Source organism: Uloborus diversus, chromosome 4 (assembly GCF_026930045.1).
Source record: "Uloborus diversus isolate 005 chromosome 4, Udiv.v.3.1, whole genome shotgun sequence".
NCBI classification, from domain to species: Eukaryota; Metazoa; Arthropoda; class Arachnida; order Araneae; family Uloboridae; genus Uloborus; species Uloborus diversus.
This window is the reverse complement of record NC_072734.1, coordinates 107,140,203-107,168,124: the sequence shown is the minus strand read 5'-3', so window position 1 is coordinate 107,168,124 and position 27,922 is coordinate 107,140,203. Positions and strand designations below refer to the sequence as shown.

The window sequence follows — 27,922 nt, the reverse complement described above, 5'->3', positions numbered from 1 at the left end:
ATAAAATCATTAATAAAAATTAGTTCATTTTATTTTTATAATTAATTTTTCATTTTTAGAATGTATTGCTCTAAATTTAACTACACTACATTATGCTATCTTAACTTCAACAGGCTTCACCACATAGATCCCTCTCTCTGTGTGTGGTAAGATTTGCACTCTTGCAACATTGCTTTTACGCCGAAATTACAGTTCAGAGCGAAATAAAAATTTAGTTTCTTATACATCATGACTAAGATCTGAAAAATAATTGTTCAACGTATTATTTTACACTAAAAACGTACATGATGATGGAAACTTTATCTTTAAGCAAAGCATAAAAGAAAATCACATCTTATCTTATGCATTATAACGAATTTATTGAATAGTCATGGAACTTATCTTAATTTTAAAAGAAAGCTGAATGGATTCATATCTATTGTATGAAATATATAATTTTTTATAAATGTAAAGTAATTAATATCTACAAATTTTTGAAGATTAAAAAAAAAATCTGATTAAAATAAAGAAAAATCAATGCAAATTTAAAAAAAATAAAACTTTTTGTATTTTTTTTTTAAATCAAAAAAGTCACGAACCCTGCTAGGAGCAGCCTAACTGTGTTCAGAGCCTGTTTCTGATCATCACATTTGTATTTGCGTTACAAAAACAATTTCATTTCATTTCAACATTTCCTTAATTAATATCAAGTATTTTTTTCTTTCTTTTTTTTTTAATGGTTTTTAATGTTTTGAGACTCTAACCTTTGAAAACTTTTTATTTCTACTTTTTTAGTTTTCTAAATGCATTTATTAACATCATTTGATTTATATACACACTTACATAAACTTCAGCTGATCTTAATTTTTTCATTTTTACTTTAAAATATTTTACCATCAGCTGCTTATATACATATTTATGTATGTTATTTTTATATTAGAATATTACTTGAATAGGAAGAATGTATATAATTATTTATTATTTTCAAGCTTTAAATTTTAAACTAAAAACTTTCAGTTTACTGAAAAAGTGGACAAAATGACATTTTGTCCGGGACGGTTTTTTTCAACGGTTTTTTTCCCGAGTGGACAAAATAGGACAACCCGGTAGTCAGAGGGGGCAGGGAGGGGCAATCGCCACTACCTAGCAGAGTACCTCTGATTCCCACGCTCTTTCCAAATGTCACCAAAGATAGTTTAAAGTTTCAATTTCAGGATTTCAGTTTCAAAAAATTTCCGGGGAAGAGCCACATAACCGCTTTTCCGCTCATCTCTAATCGAAAATAGCAAAATGTTTTTTTTTTTTTTTTTAAATAGGCGGGGAAGAGGACTATAATTTCAAGAAATTTCCGAGGGGGAGGGGGCAACTAAAAAGATATGGGAGTAGCCAATTAATCCTGGCTACCCCCATGCTGGATAGTGTAATTATGTTTGCTTTTGACAACGTACTTTTTTCAGAAAACTTTTCATTTTAAAATTTAGTTTTTATCCGCACATGACGAGAAAGACAGGCGTCATTCGGTGACTCTCTTAAAAGCATCTCGTGTTTCTCCATTCAGTGTTTGCGCAACTGAGAACCAACCCTTCAGTTCCCAAGAAGCTCTCCAAACAAACTTCTTCGACTTGCTAAACAGCGTTTACTTAGCTTTCGCTAAGACGACAACTCGCTTGTTTTATGGCAAAAAGGATGGTGTTACGGAAACCTTTTGCGTGCTTTCTTCTTAAGTATTTGATCAGCTTAGTTGCCCCAACTGCGAATGAACAAGGTGTTGAGCAAATTGTTAGCACATATAGTAATACTTTCACGAAGATGCAAAGAATATGCGGCATAGTTTCAAAGTTTTCAGTATTGCTTTTGCTGATTCTCATCTACTGAGGTTTTCTTCCCGAAGTTCTTCCAAAGCATTGGTTCTTGAATCTTAAAATTTTACATTGGTGTGTGAGTATAATATATAATCATATTTAAAATTAAGAAATACATTCATGCAGCGAAATGTAGAACAGAAGATTCTGCAAGAGACGTAACGCATAAGACAAAATATTATTGCAATAGTATTTTTTTCATGTTTTCATACTTTCAAAAAATACAGACGAATCTCGATAACTCAAATTTTATAACTTTATCTCGAAATTTTCATCGGGTCCTAAACTTTTGAGACTGTTGTTAAAACTCCCCATAACTCGAACTACCAATATCCCGAACGTTTTAGCCGGTCCCTTGGGAATTTGAGCTATCGAGAGTGTTTTAAAAGGTTTACGCTTATTCATAATGAAGTATGTAATCTGCGCAAACCAGCCATTTTTTAACATTTAATAGTCTCTTTAAAATTACATCTTGTGTAAGAGTTAACAGTTCAGTGATATATACTCACAAATCGAATATTTCTAAGTGTAAAAGTAACATTTCTCAAAAACTTTACCTCTCCTGCCCAAATTGATAACTTCTTACCACAATTGCTTTTATCAATAAAATTAAAGATAATTATAGTTTTCCATTTAAATAATCAAACTGTGTTTTCAATTTTTAAACTATCTAGGTTTGTTACAAATGTACCATGTTCAAGCTGTACTCTTTATGAGACATTATACTATTATTTATTTCTTTACATAGGAAAAATTTCTGTTCCCCCCCCCCCCCCCCCCCCCCCACCAGCATGATAACTCTACGATCCTCATAGCTGAAAACATTTAACACAAGCATTTACTAGACACATCCAACACTGAGTGCTCCTATATGTACATAAATTGCACTTAGATAAACGTCAACTAGTGTCCATTTCACTCTCACCTGTTATACTGCAACTGCAAATTACGCTCTAGTTCATTCCATAACGCCAAATTGCTCCAGTTCCGTTTGTGCATTGCCCCTTATTAAAGCAGAGCCAAAGCTGGTGATAACAGTCGCAGCCGACGAGACAAATGCTTTAAAATACTCTGCTTCATAACTGATGACCGGGTCATTGGTCCCCTTCATATATCAGGCCTTTATTTTCGTCTCGGATTACATTTTATCAGACCATTTTAAAATATTTAATTACGCTGCTCCGAAACCCAGAATAAGTCTCATGGGTCAGTTAATACTTCAAAATCTTTATTTGTAGACTCTGCTAACATTAGCTATTGCATTAATAGACTACAGTCAATTTCTATTGCATTTGTAAACTCTCTCAATACATTAATACACATTATAAATTCTCATAACTATAGTACATCTATAGATAACTTTGGAACCCAAAGTTTCTAACGGAGAAAGTACGCTGTTAACATTGTCTGTTACATTGGCGGATATTCTTCATAGTTACTACAGTCAATTTCTGTTACATTTGTGAACTCCCTTAATCAATACACATCATCATAAAGACTCTTATAACAGTCCACATCTATAGATACTTTGGAGATCGTCAATGTGTATGGGGATAACCTAAGTTTCTAAGGAAAGAAATACGCTGAACATTTAGGAACTCTCTTAATACATCAATACGCTAAAAAGACTCTATAATAGTCCACATTTACAAATGTTTTGGAGATAGTCCCTCTCTATAATAGGGGTAATCTGAGTTTCTAACGAAAGAAGTACGCCGTTAATCTATTACATTAAAAGGCACAATTTCAATTGCATTTGTAAATTCTCTTAATATATTAATAAACACTTGTAACGCACTACAGTTCACATTTATATACTTTAAAGATATACGGCCTCTTTAGAGACAACCAAAGAAGTACACTGTTAACATTATTTATTATATTAATATATATTGTTCTCTGATGTCAATACACCCAATTTCTATCATTACTCTGAATAAAAGGTGGAGAGTGTTGAGCCTTTTATTCTTGAAGAAAAGATCCTAAGTCACACTGTAGCATTTGAAGTATTGGAAGAAATCGGGTTTATTTCAATAGTTTTACGCAAAACGTGTCGTACATTCAACGAGTTGAATCACGTGACTTGAGATCTTTGCTTCAACTTTTCTTGTGCCAATGGTTGTGCCTTGTTTTAAATGCAACCGAAATGCAGATTCGTCTTCGGATCCTTTTTCTTTTTCTTTTTTTTCTGACACAAAGCTAACGTTGTGTCGTGCCTTATCTTTTGCAAATCGAAAACATCATGTTTGCTCTTGAATTTTAGTGTGAAAGTGTTGGCATCTACATTGAGTCAAATATTTCAGGTCTCTTTTCGATTGTAGTTCTGCAGTTTTGTGAGTTGTGTTTCGAATGTATGTGTAAGCCTTGGGAAAATTGGCAGTAGTGTCCAAAAATATATTGGGAAAGAGTGTTTTTTTTTTTTTTTAATTTTTCGTGGTACTCTTCTAAAATAAATTCAAGTTTATTTCCCCTAGAAAACTTTCTTCGTTTTTATCTTGTTTAGGAATTGGAATTAAATAATAATAATAAAATAATAATAATAAAAAATATTTAAAATCAAAATGATAATATTTATGTATACATATTCTTATTACCTTGTAGATATTTCACATTATACTTTGATGGTAATAAACTTCCATTTCTTTTACAGAATATAGAATTGTGGTCTTCACTCTTCCAGCATTCTTCTAGGGTTGTCTACGTGAGTAAATATTTTGAAACCATTTTAACATCTTGATGATTTATCTAGTTTCTCTTTTTATACGCAGCATGAAATGAAAGTTGTTAAGAATATCATACATTTATTATTACGGTTGTAATTTATTAGACGATTTCCTTAGTATTCAGATAGTTAAGAAAATCATCACTAATATTGTGTATTTAGTTCTATTTTGTTCTTCTCAGTACTATTTTGTCAAAGTGGTGCCTCTTTTCATTCTGTTCCAAATCACAACTAAGCATTGATCATTTCACTATTATACTTGATCCCAGTACCATCACAGACATTTTAAGCAACAAGCTATTTTTAACGAGCTACGTTTAGCAAATAGAGTTTATTACGAAGGATTTTTTTTTTAAAATCTGTTCTTTCTTTTTTTCTTTGCAATGGCGCTGCGTAAGAGACATTTAGCCTGCTGCGAAAATTGCGAAATCTTAATTTCTTTCAAGAAAAGCGAAGTTTTCAATTTATAATACTTTAATTAAGCCTTCTCTTAGCGTATGCGGTTTGCGTCTCGTACAACTCTTCATCTAAGAGAGGAAAAAAAATGATTTATTCAGTTTTTCACTACTATAGATTGTTTATACGCCAATGTCCGTTACTTAAGGACATTGGCGTAAAACAATCTATAAACAAGACCACCTTGACGACATGTAAGATGAAGGGGGAGCAAAAAGGGGGAAAGGATCTGGAAGGAAACGGTGGCCTCCACGGGATTGAATTTCCGGCTTTGTGCCGTGTCGGCAACAATGCATATCCCTCCTTTACCTCCGTTATCGTGGTGGGGTGTCGCACTTCATACCCCCTCTCCCATCTGTTGTCGCGTGCCGGGATCCTCCTCTGCAGTGGACGATGGGAAGGATCGGAAAGGAAGCTTTTGCATGTGTATTTTTATGTGGATGTTGAGGATGGAAATTATACTCTCATAGAAAAGTGAATACGATTCGTTTTACGAGCACATTACAGCAATAAAGAATTAAATAGCTTGGAACGTCCCTCTATGTTTTGGTGAGATCACAAAAAAGAGGAGCAGTATTAACAGAATGGTAAACATGAAACTCAGCAAGGTAATAAGAAAGAGAACTAACTATTTATCAGATACTAGCTGGGTTTCTCGGTGTTGCACGGTCTACGTCGAAAATAAAATTTCTATCTTGTGAGGCATGTTAAACAATCAGGCTTAAAAAAATGAAAAAAAAAAGTAAAATTTCTCGTCAGCGTTTATAAAGAGTAATTATATGACTCAACATTTTAATCTAGACCTCTTTGGATTTTTTTTTTAATTCCAAAATTCCTCCTAAGTGAATTCCTGAGCATCAAAGGATCTCTGTGCTACATTTGTCAAAGATCCGTCGTAAACTGGATCTCCATAGGGAATGTCCCCCCTCTTCTATGTGAATTCTTGATCACCAAAGGATTTCTGAGCTAAATTTGGTAAAAGATCGACGTAAACTGTAGATGCGTATAGGGAACACACACACATACATTCATTTTTATAGAATTTTATGAAAAGTTATATTTTATGAAACACAAAAAAAGTAATATAATGTTTATTTATTTATTTATTTGTAAGTGTTCCCCATCATATACCATCATCATAATCAGCCTTTATCAGTCCACTACAAGATGTAGGGCATTTACTAACTGTAATACTCTTAGATGATTCCAATCTGATCTGCTTTCTGTTATCCTCCACTTTAATCTCACCACCAACGTCAAAGTGGTCGACTCCTAGATATTTTCTCATCTTTTAGTCGAAAATAGAGCTCTGAGAATCCATTATATATTTTTTTTTTTTCTTGAAAGTGGCCCGGTTCAGCTCCACTTACTTCTTTACACTACAAATAGCATTATGTACTAACTTTAGACTTCAGTCACCTTTAATACTTTTAGTTCTTTTTTTCTATTTGATTTTTTTTTCTGTGCATTTCAAGTTTTTTAAACCCAGTCCCTTAAGAAGCATAGATCGGGGTTTCACTGTAAATAAAAATAAAAAAGAAAGAGAGAGAGAGAAAGAATGCATTAAGAATTTTAATAACGTTGGATGAAATCCGTTGTAATACCTTTCATTTTTCATTAATTTAAGCATACTGCTCTGAATTTCTTTCGTAAACACCCACTGTTTACCTTCAGTTTAAAAACATGCTTATTATGTTTATAAAAAAGAAAGACCGTTTAATTTATTGATAGAGTTTTTTTTTTTTTTTATAACCACAGAAATTCCTGAAATTATTTCTAAACGTATAAAAAGCAATGAAGGTAAGGAAAATAAAAATATTCAGCGTTAGACTTCTATTTAGTTACGCGAGCATCCTAATCTTCCATTAACAAACTGCGCTTCCTTCTGCTAACAGATAAAAGCAAGACGTTTCCGGGTAATCTTAGACTTCCCAAGAAACTTGCTTTTGTTAAATGAAAAAATAACCGCATCACATTTACTAAATACCTGATAATTCACTGCATCCTGTTTCTCTTTCGATTAAGCTAAATGCGTAAACTTACTTGTTTAAGACGTTCTGAATGTCAGAGTTTACCATTGCTGGGAGACCGCACAAATATCTCCGTTGAAAATTAATATATGTTAATTTTAAAATAAGAAATAGCAACGTATAAATTGCACAAGATTACAGATTGCTGCTGACACGTGTTTCGGGGTTGAAGGGAACCCCTTTTTCTTTTCAACTACATAGGTCACTAATGTTGAATAACTAACCAAAACTAAACTAATACTAAACTTTACGTGTATAGTTAAAAGATAATTACGTTGATAAAACTTTTATTATGTATTAAGTTCGACGAATCCTGAGAGTCAGGTCTCCTAGAAGACTAAAAAAAATACCTTGGTGACTGGTTCTTAAGTCATATCACACTGAACTCTCCGCTAAGAGAAATTATTTGGCTGGCTGATAACATTTCTCTTGTGTACTAAGATTTTAGTTTTTTCGAATTCCGTATATGACCAACTTATAACTAATACTATCTAATTAAACTAGACGAATTCTAATGTTTATTAAGTAAAACCCTGAATTTCGTAAATTCACAATGTTTTTATGCAATGCTCAAATATATGAAATTAACTCGCAGTAAGAAACAGAAAACATAAGTTACCAAACAAATTGTAAAAATTAATATGTATTCAACTGACAGGAGTTATTCTGCCTATAACGTGGCCAGTTTTGGCTGAAATTCTCACATGTGATTAGTTTAATTAAATAACGAAATGGAGCTGTTCCATTCATTTTAAAGCATAATAATATGATACACCATTTATTTAAAAAAATAATAGTTATAATGCTCTTTACTTATCTTCAATTAAGTGACTATATTTAATAACTTTTCCCAATGAAATTTGATAACAGACCGCAGTTTATTCTATTTGTTACGTAATTGAATAATATATCATGTAGGCCAGTTTAATGAAGGATTAAACTGTTTCATATTGTGTGGAAAAAATAGTAAAAACCTTATTAATTACATTTTTTTTTATTTGAAGAAAAACAATATCTCAAAAATAATCTACTAAATTAAGAAGTTGTGAAGAATCTGAAAAATCATGCCATTAAGTTCAGAAGTTATCTAATAAAGAAATAAAAGGTTGTATTGTCTTTTTTCTCCCCCCCCCCCCTTTAGCTGGTAACTCAACAAGAAGGGAAAAAAAGTAATAGGAACTCAAAATATCATTACAATTGTTTTTCAGTAGTGTCCTTTTCTTAAGCCTTTTCCTTTCATTTACACGTCTACATAGTTGATTTTATTTATTTATTTTTTTTTGATTAATTTTCTTTTTAAACTGTATTTGCCCTAAGTACATTTTTAAAAAATATATACACTTCTTTTTTTATTGTTATTGAAACATTTGCAATTAAAAGAAAAATTAAAAAACAAATGCTAATGTAGTTTGAATTTTTTTTTCTTTTAATTTTTTTAAAAATATTGCCTATTAAAATAGGTTTTTATTTAAACGTCGATTCTTACTTTATACAATACAACTTTACTTTTTACTTTTATTAGTTTTACAATATTTTGACGGAGCTTTTCACTGCAGTCGAAGTCGAAACCACGTACGTTAAATTTATTTAATATCAGACGTGAATGGGGAAGGGGGAAGAGCATAGCATCATTTTTTAAAGATATTGGGTCCATTTATATACCAACATGTGTCCATAGGCAAATATAAGACCGGGCCCATTTTTGACTCTGAGTTTTAGCGTATCTTAAGAGATAACTGTGCCCCCCCCCCCTCTCAAAAAAAAAGGAAAGAAATTTATTGCAGAAATTCGCAAACTGGAGTATAGAGGGAAAAAACTGATTACAAAATGTAATTTTTCAAAAAATCGGGAAAGATAAGTGAAAACGTTTTATCCTTTCAAAGCAATTGGAACTATTTTTTGTTACATTAAAACAGCAACGGCTAAAAGAAAAAATCCTTTCTAATGCAGCGTAAATGAGTAGGAATTCATAAACAAACGAAAAGAAAAGGTTAAATAAATAAAATTCAGCTGCTCTACTATCCCCGCAAGAATGTGGGCTTTCACATCCACTTATGACAACAAGGACGGATATTGAGGTTGGGAAGGTTGCGAGAGTATGGAAATACACTAGTTGCGCAATTCGGCAAACGATGGAGTAGCCGAGTGCATAAATATTTAAAGCAATGAGCAACAGAGAAAAAGAGAGAGAGAGAGAGAAGGTGATTGAGGGACAGATTGAGGAGGTACAAAAATGCGATACAGCAGGGGTTCCCAAACTTTTCCGAGCCGCGGCACCTTTTAAAGAAATTGTATTTTCTCGCGGCCTCTAATAGTCTATCGAAATTATATCTCTTTTTTGCGTCAGGGGTTTGAAAGAAGATAGGAATGACTGAAGGAACGAAAGTGGGTCAAAATGGGAAATAAACAGATTGATTAGTACGAAATGCATGCGATATAGTAAAATCTCTATATTTAATATGATATCCAGTTGCTTAATTCGTCCAACGATACACAAGTTTTCAAAACAGGGGTTGGAAAGAGGATCGGAATGATTGAAGGAACGAAAGAGGGTGAAAATGGGACATAAACAGATTGAGAAGTACAAAATGCAATATAGTAAAAGTTCTATAATTTATATGATAATGGGCTGCTTAATTGTACGAACGATACATAAGTTTTTAAAACAGGGGCTTGAAAGAGGATCGTAGTGACTGAAGGAACCACTAGCGCAGCCTGAAATACCTCCTGAAGGGTTTTTTTTTTTTTTTTGATCCAAAATACCTTCTGGAGGGGCTTTCTTTGATCAAAAATACCTTTTGCAAGTTGGTTTTTGAATCAAAAATACTTTCTGATGGGGATTTTTTGATCAAAAATGCTTTCTGAAAGGGTTTTTTAAAAATCAAAACAGCCCTTTCAAATGCATAAACTACTGTATGAAGTAATTGCATTTATGCTAAAACCAATGCCTCTGGGGGGGGGGGGGGTCATCCCCCCCCCCTCTTACATCGCTGCGCCACTGGAAGGAAAGAAAGTGGGCCAAAATGGGAAATAAACAGATTGATTAGTACGAAATGCATGCGATATAGTAAAATCTCTATATTTAATATGATATGAGTTGCTTAATTCGTCCAACGATACACAAGTTTTCAAAACAGGGGTTGGAAAGAGGATCGGAATGATTGAAGGAACGAAAGAGGGTGAAAATGGGACATAAACAGATTGAGAAGTACAAAATGCAATATAGTAAAAGTTCTATAATTTATATGATAATGGGCTGCTTAATTGTACGAACGATACATAAGTTTTTAAAACAGGGGCTTGAAAGAGGATCGTAGTGACTGAAGGAACCACTAGCGCAGCCTGAAATACCTCCTGAAGGGTTTTTTTTTTTTGATCCAAAATACCTTCTGGAGGGGCATAAACTACTGTATGAAGTAATTGCATTTATGTTAAAACCAATGCCTCTGGGGGGGGGGGGGGATCACCCCCCCCCCTCCCCATTGCTGCGCCACTGGAAGGAAAGAAAGTGAGCCATAAGCAGATGCGATATAGTAAATGCCCTATATTTAACCTGACATGAGTTGCCTAATTTGACGAACAATACACAAGTTTTTAAAGCAAGTGTCTAAAAAGAGAACGCGGGCGATGTAGTGGGAAGGGGGAGGAGGGATTTAAGGTCGGTGATATTATGCTGGGGAAAATATTAAGGAGATTAATTTCCGATGTAATAAAGGATTTTTATTTCACAGGATATGGGCTTCACAGTTCCACGAACGATACACAAGTACCGAAAACTCGCGATTTTTTGCTATAAACTGATTAGGGGAAACAAATTGCAATTTAGGAAGGACTTTCTACTTAACAGAATATGTGTTGGGCAGTTCGAAGAATGAAAGATAAATATGTAATAATGTATATACAGTTGGCTCTCTGTTTAACGACGCTCTATTTAACGACTTTCTCTATTTAACGACGGCTTTTCACGGTTCCAGATGGCCTACTATAGTGTTAAAAGCATTCTATTTAAGGACGATTTCTACTTAAGGACGACTTTTTGTGGTCCCTTGAAAGTCGTTAAACAGAGAGTCAACTGTATATGTATGCAAAAGTGTGTGTGGTGAGAGAGAGAGAGAGAGAGTTGTGTGATTCTCAGAAAACGAAAGTTTGCGATAATATGCCATCAAAAACGTTAGGGAGAATAAAATGCGATGCGACAAAATAATAATAATAATAATAATGTAAATCAGGATACTATGGTTTGCGCAATTCGGCGAATGATACATAAATATTTAAAGCAATAACGTAAAAAAGAGAGAGACAGTCGATTCATTGAGGAAACGCCATGAAAGAGATTATAGGGTGTACATTTTTACGAACGGTGTCTAAATATTCAAAGCAATAGGTGTTTTAGAGGAGGGGTAGATGCGGACGATTGAGAAAACGAAAGTGGGCCATAAAATGCAGTGAAAATCATCAGGAGGAACAAAATGTAATTAAAAACAAAGCACATTTTTATCTTAAAGAAAAAGAACTGTGTAATTCGATGAACATGATAGATAAATGTTTAAAATATTTAAAGCAGTCGTCGAAAGGGACGGGACAGGAGGAGTTAGGGGTGATAGTGTGATAACAGCACTATTAGAAAGAACAAAGTACTCTCTAGTGAAAAAAAAATGTTTGACAGAATATCGTTAAAATATTTTATTGTTTATTGTTAGAATATTTCATAGTCATGTTTAGTAATAACGCTCTCTTTGGTATAAAAACATTGATGGATCACAAAAATTTCAAATTATTGCGTATACGGGTCATTGTCCAGAAAACGTAACTTTTGAACACAAATATTTTTCAATTTCGAAACCTTTTTTTTTTTTTTTTTACATAAAAGTGTTACCTACTAGAAGTAACCATATAAAAAAAATACCTTGTTCATGGAAATAAAAAAAAATAAAAAAATAAAAAAACTTTTAATGTTTAAAAAGCAAGGCCAATTTAATATCAAAGTAGTAATTTTGTTAATTGTGCAAACAATCAGCATGTAATTTTAACTTTTAGTGGGAATATAATATTAAGCTCTCTTAATTAAACTGCGGTTAATTAGTAGTTTCAAATGTGTGTTAAAAATAGCATTTAGTAAATTTGAGGATATACTGGCAATTCATAATTTTGGTAGAATGCCTATTGTTAATGTATTTCCCCTCTATTCGTTTATTTTTCGCCTGAGTAATAATGACATTGATAAGGTCTGTCACGGAGGTGAGGAATTTCGCATTAATATAGACCTAAATAGATACATTTTACAGGGATTTTTTTTCTTCGTTGCTACAATCTGCACATCTTAAGCATATGAAAGCATGGATTAATTTACGTCCTTGAAATTCAAGTTAACGGAGGTGAGAAGTCAGAATAACCACACTATGGTTTTTAAAGCAAAATCTATCTTCTTGTTTTCCGACAAAAATCTCACAACTTCAACTATTGCTGAAAATAAACAAGGGGGCTCCCTTGTATCATGTAAAATGAAATTTAATGTCATTACTGCCACGTGTTAATGAGGAATGGCATTTTGTGTTTAGGTAACGGAGGTGAGAATTTATTGTGTGACATGACTCCTTATTCTACTTAAACACAATATTAAAAAAATAAATATACTTAAACAATTAGTATTTGAGACACTCGTGAAAGGAATAATGAACAAATAAATATATACTTTTAATTAGTTATTAAGCAACATAAACACTCACACAAGGTGTGTGACATGCCCCGGAGGTGAGAATTCACATGTTGTGAACCAAAAATGTACTCAAATAAAAATTATTATTAAAAAATTGTTGGCAGGTTTAAATAGATATATTTTTTATAAAATTAAAAAGCATTGTTAAATGAATTGTTCCTTTACGTTTTTTTCTGTAAAAGGCGTGTGACAGAAAAGTTACACTTTTTGAAGAATGGCCCATACGTGCTTTGAGTTTATCCGAAACGCCTTTTTCAGCCTAGAAAATGTGAGCCTACAGATGAATTAACATTTGAGAGTTTTCATTCATAAACTCGCGTTTTCAGCATTGGAAAAGGAGTTCCTTGTAACGCCAAAAACTGTGTATGCAGTAATTTATCGCTTTTGTGCTCTAATAACGTTGTTTTTATCGATTTATTTTCAACGCAACTCTATTGTTTTATTTCTTAAAAATCTTCTTATCATCAGAATGTAAGTGTATAAACAACTTTTATGAATGATTTAATATTTTGAGAAAATGCATCAATTTCTAGGTCGGGAACGTTTTAGCAACTGTTTCAACTGTAATTACAGGCACAATATTTCATTAGTTTTTATTTAAAAAAAATTTCGCTCGTCAAAAAAAAAATAGATAATAATAATATTATTATTAATAAAATAATCTTGCAGCTTTTTGTTGTATAATATGTACAAAATGCCAAGTCCGTGAATTGCTTTTTTACATTTTTATCTAAAATAAGAATTAATATTTGAATAATTTCAATTGTTTTTATTCTCGTTTCCTACAAAATTTTAAAATAAATAAATAAATAAATAAAAACAGTAATGGAGTCTAAATGAATTGGAAAAAACAAAATTAGGTCAAAAAATAATGAAATAAATGAATAGGTTAATCCAATAAATATCTAAAATTAAAATTAAAATTTTGAAATGGGGGAATTAAGCCTGTCAGTCGGCCGGTTTCTCTCCTCCCCTCCAAGTAACTTTTAAGGACATAGTCCGATTCCGAATAATCCGAGCAAAATACTTTTTCTTCGAAGAAGCTTGGATAGGTAACCTGATCACAATGTTTCATTTTGGAATTTAAACATTTTTCATCAAGCTTGTCTTGAAGAAAAATTTAACTCGATTCCTTACTCTAAGAACTCTTAACATTAATGTCTTCGAGGAAATTTGCAACAAACAAACGTTATTGGAAGGGGAGGGGGAGGAGAAAGAGAGATTTTACGACTTTTTTTTTTTTTTTTTTTAAACTATCTGAAACTTTTTAACATCAGCACCTACAGTACAGTATGGAAACATTCTCACCCCGAAAACTCGGTACTTTTGATAGCTCTACCGGAACACATTTCTCCATTACTAAACATTAATAAAAATTACAGATGAATTGGTTGAATCAAAGGGAAGTCGATTTATAGCGCTTCATTTCTCTTGCAAGATATTGTTGATATAAAACATTATCGCCCCTCTCCCTCCCTTAATTCCAAGAGTATGTTTATAAAATGATAAAAATATGAAATAGTTTTTCATTCATTTATTTTTTCATTATTTTTAATAGGGAATGGTTGTGTAGTTTATAAAGCATAATATGCTTGGAACATATCAAAATGAAAGACTATATGGCATAACAAAAGCTTATACAACATAAGCAACAAACATAAGTACAATGTACAAACATAAGCTTATTCTACCTCATGAAAGAACAAATATATACGTTAACACACTTTTGTCCTAATGTTATCTAACAGTACAAAGTAAAAACATTACAATTTAAGAAAGAAATTATAATTAGATTAATTTTTAATTGTCACAATTTCACACCTTTTCTACCTCTATCTCATTATACAAGCGAAGAAGAAGAAAAAAAATTCTCGCCACATAACTAAAAGCAGACGCTCAAGAACAATATAACAAGTAAAAGAAAAAAAAATGCGAGAATGGCCAGTCGACAGTAATACATAACTGGAGCCTTGTTCTTCTTTTTAAGTCGTTTCAAGGCCTAGGCCTGACCCCTTTTCTGTCCGGAAATGTAGGTCCCCGCCTTTCGACATCTGCGCAGCCCCTGAAGTAAGAGTACGTGAGCGACCTGCATCGTCGGCATCATTTGCATGGAAGCCGCGTCTTCTCGGAAAAGTCCGCTCGGCTCACTTCGGTCACGCGATTCGGAAAATTTCGGAAAGTTCCAGCTTTGCTGCTGGTGAGAAAGGGGGACTGACTGAACGAGCGCCTTACGTTGTGTGAAAATAAAAAGCTTAAGTACGCATTTCAGAAAAGAAAGTATTTTGAGTGAGAATGGATTCTTATTGTAGGTACCGTAGTAACACGAAACTTAGATAATTAAAATGGTAATGATATCTGCACAGGTCTGTTGCTAATATGGGAAGGAAAATGGTCACTGTAGGAATTTGGGAGAAAAAAAGAATAATTATCATCATTAATATCAAGGGCGCAGCGAAGGAATGGTTTGGGGGCTAGCCAAGGCTGAGGACAGTGTCTTGCCCAGGGAGGATTTGGGGGATATTTTGAACATAAGAAAACGACTCTCATATCCCCTCAGATTAACCATATCTCTCACCCCCAAAATGTAACCATATCCCCCTACGACTTTTTTTTTTCTTCTAGTCCTGCCATTGGCTGAGTAGTCGGAGTCGGACTGTTTTTTGGGTAAAGGGGCCGAAGTCGGATGCTTCAAAATTCCAGGAGTCGGAGTCGGTTATTTTTCCTCTACAGTCCGCTGCGCTACTAGGGCTTCGGAATCGGAGTCTGACTGGTTTTGGAATAAAGGAGTCAGTGCCGATACTTTGAAATTTAGGAGTCGGAATCGGTTATTTTCCCTCTATAGTCCGCTGCGCTACTAGGGCTTCGGAATCTGACTGGATTTGGAATAAAGGAGTCAGGGCCGATACTTTGAAATTGAGAATTCGGAGTCTGTTATTTTAACTCCGATTTCGCAGCTCTGGTGTTAACTTAACCCCATCAGAACCTTTGGTTTTTAAAGCCACATTGCAATTACTGCATGGTAATATCCATTCATGTAAAAAACGTTTGATCCCACCCACCCCCCATTTTGAATCTATTGGAAGACCTGGAATACTATGTTTTCAACTATAAACCTTGAAGTGGCCATTACTTAAGCACTGGCTACTACTGTTGTTTTACCTACTCTTCAGCGTGTGTTATAACTCTTCAGCGTATTTATTTTGATACGTGCTAAATTAAAAAATGTTTTGAATAAAATAATAAGTGAAATCTGTTTTTCCTCAAACTGACTAAATTTTTTGAAGCTGGGTTGAAAATTTTAATTCGTTTATTTTTATTCAGAAATACTTAACTCCAACTTAGTCCAGAAGTATTACCTGAAAAGTAGCCATGCATGTTCTTAGACATAGCTTTTTTTTTCTTTTTTTTTTTTGATCTCATTGCTGTTATATTGAAAATTAGAAATAATAAATTACTAGCTGCGTGCCCGGTGTTGCACGGGATACTTAAAAAATGAAAGAGATGTCCAATTGATGTTTTTGTATTACTCTGACATTAGTTTCTAAAGCGCTAAGGAGTAAATAAATACGCGTAATGCAAGGTTTGCAAAACACCAGTAGAGCTTATTTTTGGCAAAAATCTCTTTAACGTTAATCATAGTTATCAATGATACAAGTTATGAGCATTTTCAATTAGGTGAAAATATATGCATTATTAACTATAATCTGGGCTCACGTTCAAATGAATTACATCTGATAGACTATATCTGAAATATTTATGTACAATTACAATCAGCTTTTTACTTAAAATGACACACACTTTTTGTTTGATTTTTGAACCACTTTTGGTTGAACTAAAGCACCAAGACTAAATAAATACCAATAAGCATTAATTTAAAGTCATCAGATTCCAAATTAGCTTTAGTTAAAATCCTTAAAAACAGTTTTTTCTGTTCAACTCTGTTTCACTTAAAGAAATCCAAACAATCTTAATTTAACAAGTTCTTTTAACGATACAAACTATTTCAAAAATAGAAACAGGAAGGAAAAAGAGAGTTATTACAATTCAAAAACTGACGGGAAAAGGTCCAACAAAATAAACATAATTAGTCACACCTCCTAAATGTACAAAATATGAGGCCGGTGAATGATAAACTTACACTACAATCAATAAACATAGCTAAAGAAACAACTTTCCTATGCTGAAAAAAGTTAAGAACGTTGAATGTAAAAATTAAAAAAAAGACAGACGATAAAATAAAGGCTATGTCCGAATAGTGCAACCAATTTTAAACTAATTTAAAATAAAATTCTAGATGGAAACGTTGTTTTAAGATTTGGACAGCAGACAAAAAATCTCTTTTAAAAGAATTATTAGAATTTTACTTGCTCACCAATATGCAAAATGGCAACAGGAAAGAAATAAAAATTCCTGAATAACGTTATGTTAATTAACGTTTTAATTTATATCTCCGCTAATTAAAGTCGCACAATTACGAGATTGGTCCTATTGTTTTCTTTGGAAAATTTTGAATTGATCGGTATCTCGTTTGACTCTCGATTCGCAGCGGTTCTCGAGAAGATAGATCTACAGACAGACAGACAGACGCGAACAGATTTTAATATTATAAAATATGGATGGATGGATGGATGGATGGATGGATTATTACGTGAAGAACTTGGTCTGAAGTAACAAGATTTGATCATTTCTGTCATTAACTTCTCACAATGCTGAATATGGTTTCAAAATAAACTCTTTAAACCTCATAACATGCTTCATATTCTTGACTAAGATTCGAAGTTTAGTATCGGTTATTTACTTATTTATTTTTTAAAACTTTATTTTAATAGCTGACTTTTTTTCTTCGGATTTTTGAAGTTTAATATTTAAATTGATTCAGTCTAACTAGTTTAACCAGAAGCACTTTATGTTATAAGGTTGTAATTTTGAATATTAATTCAGACTATGATGATTCAAAACTCGTTAATCATATGTTACTTATTTTCCCATATGCACAGCTTCCGCGAATTTCTTTGCTTGGGACTTTTCTTTTAGACACGTTTCAATCCAACTAATGTTCAGTAAGTTGAAAGGAAAAGATAAATTCCTCTTAAAGACTCTTGGCATGTTTATTGTAATTAGCTGTTGCTGTCGGAAAAACAGCTGTAAATGATGGTGATTTAAAGGGCCATCTGTTTCCTTGGAAGAATTCCTTTCACAGCGAATTGCTTAAAGAAAACTTGTAAGTTCCCAATGTATTTATAAATGGACGTTGAATTCATACAACTGGTAGATGAAAATCTTACTGACGGCTTTTCCTTATTTTTACATACAAGTGAATACAATACTTAACGACTACATGAACGCTTGGAGAAAACAAAAATTTTTTTGAAGTTTATGTAAGTGCTAGAAACACTTCAAAATACTTCCGAAAATGAAACTTCATTAAAACCTTAAGATTTGGTATTGATAAAAACTTCTCATCGACTTTGTATTTGTTTAAGAGAAACACTCTTATTTTCTGAAAAAGATAAAACAAAAGTCTAACTTTTTTGTAAGCAAAAGATTCATACCACAACTATGCTGCCCCATTAAATAAAATTATCGAAGAAGCAAATCATAGCAACTGAATAAATAAAAGATACACGGTGGGTTGTGTAGTAGATCGCGCTAACCATTCCAGATTTTTTTTTAAAAAATTGTGTTCAAAAGTGCATTAAAGTTACGTAGCATGAATGGGAACTAAACTTTTATTGAGAGTGAAAGATTCAAATCGCAACTAAACGCTTCACCTATAAATTAAACATTCGAAGAAACCAATCGCAACAACTGAATAAGTATCGGAAGCAAATGTTTTTTCAATGTAGTATAGATCCTTCAAATCATTGAAGAATTTTTTTTTAAATGTTTATTGCTGTATTTTTGACATATCTCCAATCAAGGTGATAAAGTTCCTGAACTTACAATCATGCTGCAGCTTTGCGGAGTACGCGCCTTCCGTGACTTATGATTCACTGCATATAATCCGCGTTAGATTCCTATGCTTTGAGGTACCTTTTAGCATAGTGGATTACGAACATTCAGTTCGGTAGATCGAATCATACTCCAAAACACGTGATCACTCATTTAAGATCCAATCGCAACATTTGTACATACGCCACAGAATGCCCCGCAATTTATCGAAAATCTATGCCTTGTATCATAAGTACTGTATTGCGAACTAAACCGTTGATTGACGAGCTATCACGTCATCAACCGCAGGGGGTGTATAAATGCTTTTATGGTTAGCAACACTCGCGATGCTTGAAGTAGAAGTAAGTTTCTTTGAAACTTTCTTTCAAGTAGAAGAGAGTACTTATCTAACTAGACAAGATAGTTGGTTCTTGGAACAAACCTTCCAGTTTCACAGAAGTGTCAGTTCCTTCGTGTTGGACTTCTTTCCTGAGAATTCCGGATATGAGGATAGCACAAGAAGGAACTACATTTCTTCCGCCGGGACAGACATCCGGAATTATCCTCGCACATATCTGATTTCCTACGTACCTGCTTAGGAAAAGAAGGCGTCTGTTCCAAATTCATAGATGTACTTGCAGATAACGTATCAGATGAGGATATCTGATGCAACAGAATATTTGAATTGTTTTGCCTTGAAGAAGAGAATGAAATAATGGTAGAGGGAGGGGGGGAGACATGGAGGGGGCGCTCTGTTTGCGGGAAAATTACTTTTCTCGAATGACTTTGGAAAAAATGATGAATTGGAAATATATACAGTAAAATTTCTCTAATGCGGACAATAGCGGGACAAGTTTTTTTTTTTTTGTCTGCAATAGAGGGACGTTCGCAGGACAGGGGTTTAATAATGTTATTAACCTTGAAATCGGGGAACTAAAAATTGTCCGCATAAGAAGAGTGCCCGTATTTGAGGGGTGTCCATTAGGAGGGGTTTTACTGCATTATTAAAACCAGGGTTGTGGAGTAGGAGGTAAAATGACAGACTCCGTGTATTTAAGAGTCTTTGACTCCGACTGCTTTACATCGAAATCAGTCTGACTCCTACTCCGCAAGAACTAGCAAAGTTGCGGGGTCTTGGGGGGAAAATGAACAATTTCGACTCTGACTCCGACTCCTGGAATTTTAAACATTAGACTCCTTTACCCCAAAATCAGTTCAACTCCGACTCCGCAACCCTGATTAAAACTCGTTTAAGTACTTACATTTTTGCTTTTCGTCGTAGTAGCAATTGTATCAAATAAAATTACGCATTAGTAAACATTATCCCTAATAATTATCTATTTAATGCAATCAAAAAATGAAAAAAAAAAAAAAAAATCTGTCAACTTTGAAAAGGTATGACTTAAGGCCACCCCCCCCCCTCTTCCTCCCTCTAAAACAGATACACATCCCAATTTCCTTCTTTTTAAAACACAGTTAACATTTGAGGCAGTGAGAAGCAAAGGGATGTAAGTGGCAAAATTAAAAATTTGGAGATAACCAGCGCAAATGGTAGGTGAACCCCTCCTCTGTCTTGGGGCAAGAGATGGTACTAGTAGCCCTGGTAGGTGCTGCTGTACATGACTTAGGGGGGAAAAAATCAATAAAAGCATACCTAGAACGTTATCTTTATAGTAGTTTTACTCGAAATTTGAAAATGTCCACTTACATCCCTTTCTTCTCACTGCCTAATTTGTGGAATGGATTCCGAGTACCTTTCTCATAATGATACATTTTCAATTCTCTGCAAATTTTGCAACGTGCTTTGTTCGAAACGAAAGTTTATAAAAATGTTTATTAATTGAAATAGCATAGAAAAAAGTCTTTTCGGTGAATTAAAATGCAAAAGTAATAATGTTGCACGAAGATAAATTATTCCTTCGTCAAATTTTCGTCTTCAATTTCGTTTCATCGAATTGGAAAGACATATGTTTTTTCTTGCATAACACACAGTATTCCTGTAGTACTCTTTAAAACACTTATCAAGAGCATGCATTTTTTTCTTTTTGTAATTTAGGTCAAACAATTATTCATCAACATTAATTGCAAAACTTTATATTTCAATAGTTTGGAAATTTATAACGTGCTAGTAGATGAATTAAGCTTTTTGATTGTTCAATCTCTTGATATTGTTTTTGAGGCTAATTATGTTTTTCAAAAAAGGGTAAAATATTAAATTACTTGAAATATGTATACTTTCAAGTTAATTTAGTGATTCTTCTATGTAACTAAAACTTTCACACACAAATGCTTAAAGTAATCAACTAAAATGTACTTTGTGTGCTTTATAACGTTGTTAATGCAAAATGTGACCCGATTATAATTTGTGTGCAGTCATTTAGAGCAACTTTGAGTTTAGTCGTGCCAGTTAACCGAGTTAAAAATTTTTTTAGTATAGTCGATTTTTGAAAAAAAAAAAAAAAACTGGAACGGCTGCGCTTTTCCGGAAAAGATGAAAGGTTCTCGAAAATATTATGAAAAAAGTTTTCAGTTCTTTATTTTACGAAATAAACAAAAACAAAAACAAGTGGCAATATTGTTCACTGCTCATTGCATCACTCAATTATTCTGAAGTTACTACTTGGAAGCTATGTTTGAAGTTGCTCAAAGTCTCTTCCTATATTGTGATATTATGTGCAATATTATAAATGATAGAAATCTTGTGATGTTGAGAAGTACAGTTTTTTAAAACATTTTCCTGCATTAAACTTGCATTACTTGGATCAAAATAATTTCTTTTGCATTCCATTTCTGATGCGGCTCCACGCTACCATAAGTAGCAGGACAGCTTTTATTTAAGCCGATAAATCCTTTTAAATGATTTTACCCATTATGACTTCTTTATTTTTGTAACTATGAAATAATTGAAGAGTGTTTCTTGCATTTTATACCAGAAAATACCAGAAAACTATCAACATATGAGTCGGACAGTTTGAAATGGAGTTATTTTAGCTTGAAGTTATCCTAAATGGTTGTAGTCTAGGTAGATAAATCGAGCAATGAAACGAGAAAAGCCGCAGAATCAGATTTCATTAATAAAACAAATTAGAAAATTTTAATTGACCTCAAGAGATCGCCCTCCCTCCTCCAATTAAAAAAGAACAAAAAAGTGATTGAAAGGGTTGGTCGGTGTGTAAAGTGAGATACCGTAAAACAGTGAATAGATCCAGTCCCAGTAACCGGATTCTTCCTCGGAGAACTAGCCCCATCCGCGGCGGGAAATCTGGTTCTTCCAACCGTAAAATCCGCGATCTCATCGGCCCCAAAAACAAGCCGGCAAGCGGCGCGCTATTCCGCTCCAACCCTCGGGAGAACAGCCCCGTAGGGGACGGAGGAGCAGAATCTGGACAGTTTGCGGGGGGGGGGGGGAGTGTACGTAACTGTTGCTTGATACTCCTATGGACGAGTATGTCGTTACATAACTGTTCGCTCACCACCACCCCCGCACTTGTTCTAATAGGAGCTCGTGTTGGCAAAATGACGCCGTGCGTTTGGGGTATCATACCCAACGTCGGGATTTGGGTACGCGAATTGATTTGCCGGTGCTGTTTATTTGCCACCTTTTGAATAATTGACTGTTCCTGCCTCGGTGGTTACGGTTCCAGCCAGTGCGTGATTCTGATTATAGAACGTACATATTCCTTTTTAGAAGGAAATAATCGTTAATAAGAAATGAATTTGGATACATTTTATGTTGGTCTTCCTCATAATAATAATATGCGTTTTGTATTTTTCTTTCGTGCATAATTAACAATATGGGGTTAAAGATTGAGGGGGGTTAAAGAATCTAGATGACCTACTAGCCCGGCCGCAGAAACAGTGCGACGTACGTCGCAGATCCTTGAGAAAGTCTGCAGACTATTTCGTAGTTTGGGGGGGGGGGGAGGCAAAGAAATAAAATATAAAATAAATCTGAAGTTTTTAAGGAAAAAAAAATCTTACATTTCAGCGAGCGAAGATTTGTACCGTATTTTCTGGGATATAATCCACACAGTAGAATGTACTTTTGATTACCCTATCTTTTTGAATTTTGTCGATGCTCATTTGATTTTACGATTTACCTAGTGTCGGTTGATCTTGCAGACTGTTTCTTGAGATTTTCAATTTTCGTCGCGGACAATCTGAAAGAGATTCTGCTGCCGGGCCAAAATTTACTCAAAAACAAGAACAAGAAATTTTGACAAGACTCATCTGTAATAACTGTTGCTACACTTTTGCCCGCTGATAACGCTTTATCACCGTTTAGACTTTCTGATGACGATAAATCCCGATGTAGGAAATTTTTGCTATCCTATGACTATGCTAAACATGATCTACTTGGCTTTTTTTGACGTACCCACCTTATACAAAAAACAGATGGGAAACCGGGTCAATACTATGATTAAATCAATATCCCCCTCCCCCTACTAACAGTGCTCGACTGCAATCAGTTTCATCCCAGGACCTAAACCTCTCAGTTACTGCCCCTCCCCCTCCTCGATTTCAGGAACAAAATATAATTTCACTTTTGTGCATGCCTTCTGTTGTTTTTTCTTGAGTAAATATCTTCCCCTCCTCCCCCAGAAAATATTTAAATAACGAGCTTGAATGAATAGTATGATTCTCACCAGGAATGTAGTCGACGGGAACAAATAAAAAGAAAATGTGATTGCTGTTGGAGTAGAAACTAATATCGCCCAAAAAAGTTTCGTATTACATACGCGGTTGTGTCCAGTCTGAAAGATATAGTTTCGGATTTCGACACTCTTACGAAAAGTTATTTGTGAATCTGGAATTAAAACAAAAGCAGAATGCTCGCCAAAGTAGCGTCTTCCAAAAAATGTTTGCTAGCCATTTTTTCGCATCTTCTCGCCACGTGTGGTAACTTCAAATTTCAACCTTTACTCGAGAGAAGACGGAAAGATAGAAATGAAACAATGTATCTCGCCATTATTGATAAGTTACTTTTTATCGCCAAGTATAAAATTATCGCGATGCTTACATGAAAATTATAACCAATGACGCAATTCTCAGATGATCCATTTTGAGAATTTCTTGAAGGTTTGTTCGTCAAAAACTCTGCATAAGTAATCAGAAATGTGACTTGTGATTAATGGATTTACTTACTAACTTATGTCGAAAAAAATACATGATTAAACTGTCACGACTACTTTTTTTTCTCTCTCTTTCTTATGAGTGGACAGTTAATTTTTACTTCTTGAAACTTAGACAGTGCAAAACAGCCAGAATCGTGTCCTTGGCGCCGATCTTTAACCTCGTAGAAACGGGAAGTCAGTTTCCACTAGGCAGCTGGATCGGAAGTCTTCGGTACTCTTCGACGAAAAAAAAGTCCCTGGATGCAGAAGGGTTGAGAACATACAGGGGGAGGGAGGGGGATAGGATTGAATAACATTCTACGCTGCATAAAAGGATATGCAGATTAAATGCATGCCTATCGTTCTTTCACGGTTTTTAAATCGACACTGTTATTCATCACCTTTGCATTTATTAGTGAGAGGACGAAGAAAAGAAAAGTTTTAGACAGAATAAATAATTTTATTGCAAGATTAATTTTATATTTTAATAATAAAGATGACTATGTGAATTCGAAAGAATCTTTTGAATTGAAAATTAGTTTAGTTCATTGAAATTATAGAAGTTTATAAAGTTGAACATTGTCCAAGGTTGCTGGAGTTCTTACCACACCATGAAAGAAAATTTTCGTCTTAATTGCTTATTATATACCGTCTTCTTCTCTTTCTGCTTTTTTTTTTTTTTTTTTTTTTTTTTGCCGCCAGTTAAAGTGTGGAGTTCGTTATTGTAATTCTTAATATTTCATCCATCAATTTTTTGACATCAATATGGGCAAATAGCACAGGGGGTGTCAAACAGAATATTGGATTATAATCAGGCCATCGATCTGATGGAAATATTGAACCTGCCAATCTTTGGTGGAGCTGGAATGAAAAAGCGAGTTGTAAAGTTTCAACAGGCTATAGCCAGGGGCGTGTTCAGGGGGGAGGGGGGGGGCGAAGCGATACTTTTGGCCCTGGCCCGAGCCTGAAGGGGGACCGAGATGTTTAAAATGAGGGGTGAAATGTATGTAGGAACGTAGGGGCAAACAATATGGAGGGGACCCGAAAAAGTAATTTGTGACGGGCCTTAAAACTTCTGTGCACGCCACTGGCTACAGCAAAATATCTCATCATGTTATCGTATGTGTCACGCATGCTACTTGTTATTTATTGTTCTGTTAGTCAAAATAGCGATCAAGCAAGAGGTGATTTAGAACTTCACGATCCTCCCCCCCCCCCCTTTCAGGTCCTCAGACCTAACACCATGTGATTTTTTCCTGTGGGGATACGTAAAGGACAGTGTTTATGCCGGCTAATTTTGTCAAAAACTGGACATGCTTCACAGGGGCACCCTGATGGGAGGTGACGGCAGGTCATTGTGATCTCACACAATTTCCTTATTTGGCAAATTATACCGACGATTCGGCAAATTTGGAAACAATATTGCAACTAGTGATGTGCCGGATCGTTAAAAACGTAGATCCGCGGATACGAATACATTTCTCAAAAAATTTTTTTACCCAATTCAACTATCCAAGTGTAAAATTTGTTACGCAAGGTATTCCCGTCAGAATAATGGCCGTTTCTTCAAAAAATGTCAATTGTGGCAAAAATATAATCAACACTATTATTTACTCTTTAAAGAAATCTCCGTTAAAATTTTGGGGAGAGTTGGAAGGAATGGGTCAGCGCTGCATTAATGCTTAGATGGAATGTGAAAAATTATTTCTAGCTTACTCAGCAGATGTAGGATACAGGAGCAAGAATGTAAAGCTGCTACTGGACAGGCTAGAAATAGTTTTTCCATTTTATTTCAGCATAAATGCAGCTCTAACCCATTCCACCGAACTTCTCCGACCGACGAAATACAGACCCGGGAACACCTTTACAAACAGTAAACAGAGAACTTAGTCCTACTTTTTTTAAAGGATGACGAGAAAAACAAAAATGAAGAATAACAGAAACCCCAAATCAATAACAAAAACTAATATTAATTTAAAAATTAAAAAAACAAAACATGCCCCAGAGAGCCGACCTCATATTAAGATGAATTTCGCGGGTCGGAACACACATTCGTTAACAAATATGAACTGACAGCAGGTAAAAATTTTAAATCATTGAGCTTTTCTCCTTCCGACTATGAAATCGCTACCAATCACGCGTATAAAGGCTTAGAAGCATTTAAAATTTACTTAACAAGATTATATCTCCTACTGTATATAAGTTGGAAGTTTCAAATAAATATCAAACGCAGAAAACTTCGTTCTTTCAATTAGGGTCAACATTTTTAACGTAGGGGTAAATTTTTACTAACATAATTGTGAAAAACGTTAAGGGGGTCCGGGACACATTTTGAAATTTTTTTTATTATGTACTTTAGAGTTTTGAAATTTTTTGAACTGATTCATCATTTATTTAATAAGCAAAATCATAACATAAATATGAAAAAAAATTATTTTTTCATTTAAATTTAATTAGTTTTTTTCAAAAAAATGGGGTTGCTTTAAATTGCTATAACTCAAAATATTGTTGGTTAATTTTCAATTTTTTTTCAAAAAAGTATGCACAAATATCTAAGTTTTAATTTTTATTCGGCGATTTTAAAAATATTGATTCAATAAAAAATAAAAAATATTTGAAGAAAAATTTCGAAAAATTCGAAGATACTTTTTTTAAAAAAAATCATAATTTTTGCAGTAAACGTTTCTTTCAAATTCGCCGAATAAAAATTAAAGTAAATTGCTTGAAAAATATATGCTCCAAGTTTTATTACTTTATCTCTATCGGTTCCTGACTTATAAGAGTTTGAATGCAAGAAATCGGGAAAAATTGCATCATGGAGAAAAACGCGTTTAAAGTTTTAAAGTTATGTACACATTCGTTAGATGCATGCAACAAAAATAACTATAACTTTCGTTCTATTTAAGGTAGAAACAAGATTCAAACGTCCTCTTAAGCAGAAAAAAACAGAGCAATTTTTCAAATTATAAAAAAAAATTGCAAAATTTGAGGATTTTTGTGTCCCGGACCCCCTTAAATCAGTTTTTAATTAATATCTCCGGTAATTAAAGTTCTACAAAAACGAGGCCAAGCCAAGAACACTTTCGATCAAATCACCTTTTGAACGAAAAATGAACTATCAAAATCGGTTCATCTGTTTAGGAGCTACGGTTCCAAAATAAAAGACAAATTGATACACACACTGTAAAAAAAAATTCGGAAACGTTTCTGAGTATATCGTGCAGCTGCGGTTCATGAAATTTTCGAAAACGTTTCTGAGTATTTCGGAATTCTCTTTCTGTAATGTCCGGAAACGTGTCTGAGTATTTCGGAATCCACTTTCTGTAATGTCCAGAAACGTGTCTGAGTATTTCGGAATCCTCTTTCCGTAATTTTCAGAAACGTTTCTGAGTATTTCGGAATCCTCTTTCCGTAATTTCCAGAAATGTTTCTGAGTATTCTGTGCAGCTGTGGTTCATGAAAGTTTCGAAAACGTTTCCGAGTATTTCGGAATTCTCCAAACAATTTTCAAAAACGTTTCCGAGAATTTCGGAATCCTTTTTCCGTGATTTTTTCTAAAATATAATTCTTTATTATAGTATTGCATACCGTATCAGTTTCAATTCTTTCATATCTAAGAGCAATAATACAAGCAATTTTAGAATCATTCGTGGATTTTTTTTTTTTGGAATTTCTAATGACAAATAGCATGGTTAACAGCATAACATATGCACAGTTATAAATTTTTGAAAAATTATGAAATAATCTACTACTTTCATTCCTAATCACAAAATCGTCGGGGAATTGGAGTGGGGGTACCTTCTGAAAAGTGGGGATTGTTTGTTAAACAATCTTAAACTTCAGTTTTTCTCTCAATATTTTCAAGACAAAACTATCAACATATTGTATTTTTAATGCAGAACTTAAAAACATATCTTGTACCAAACTTGATAGCTTTTATCTTCGGATAAAATTTGACAGAACTTACCTACCCTTCGCGTTCCGGAATTCGTTCACCTCAAGTCAATTTCTCTGACGAACAAAGTGTACCGAAAAGTACCAACAGAGAAATTGATGAATTTAAATATGACACCAAGTCCCCCTGTTGGAACCATTCGGGTTGATTCTTCTGT

General features: G+C 33.9%; 1 protein-coding gene across 1 annotated transcript in view; it reads left to right on the top strand.

The window, feature by feature from the left end:
* LOC129221633 (homeobox protein prospero-like) overlaps positions 1-27,922 on the top strand; it is a 194,093-nt gene that overhangs the window by 13,288 nt on the left and 152,883 nt on the right. Inside the window, exon 2 of the mRNA XM_054856158.1 lies at positions 4,492-4,542. The gene's annotated coding sequence lies outside the window, so the exon portion shown is untranslated. The remainder of the gene's footprint in view (positions 1-4,491; positions 4,543-27,922) is intronic.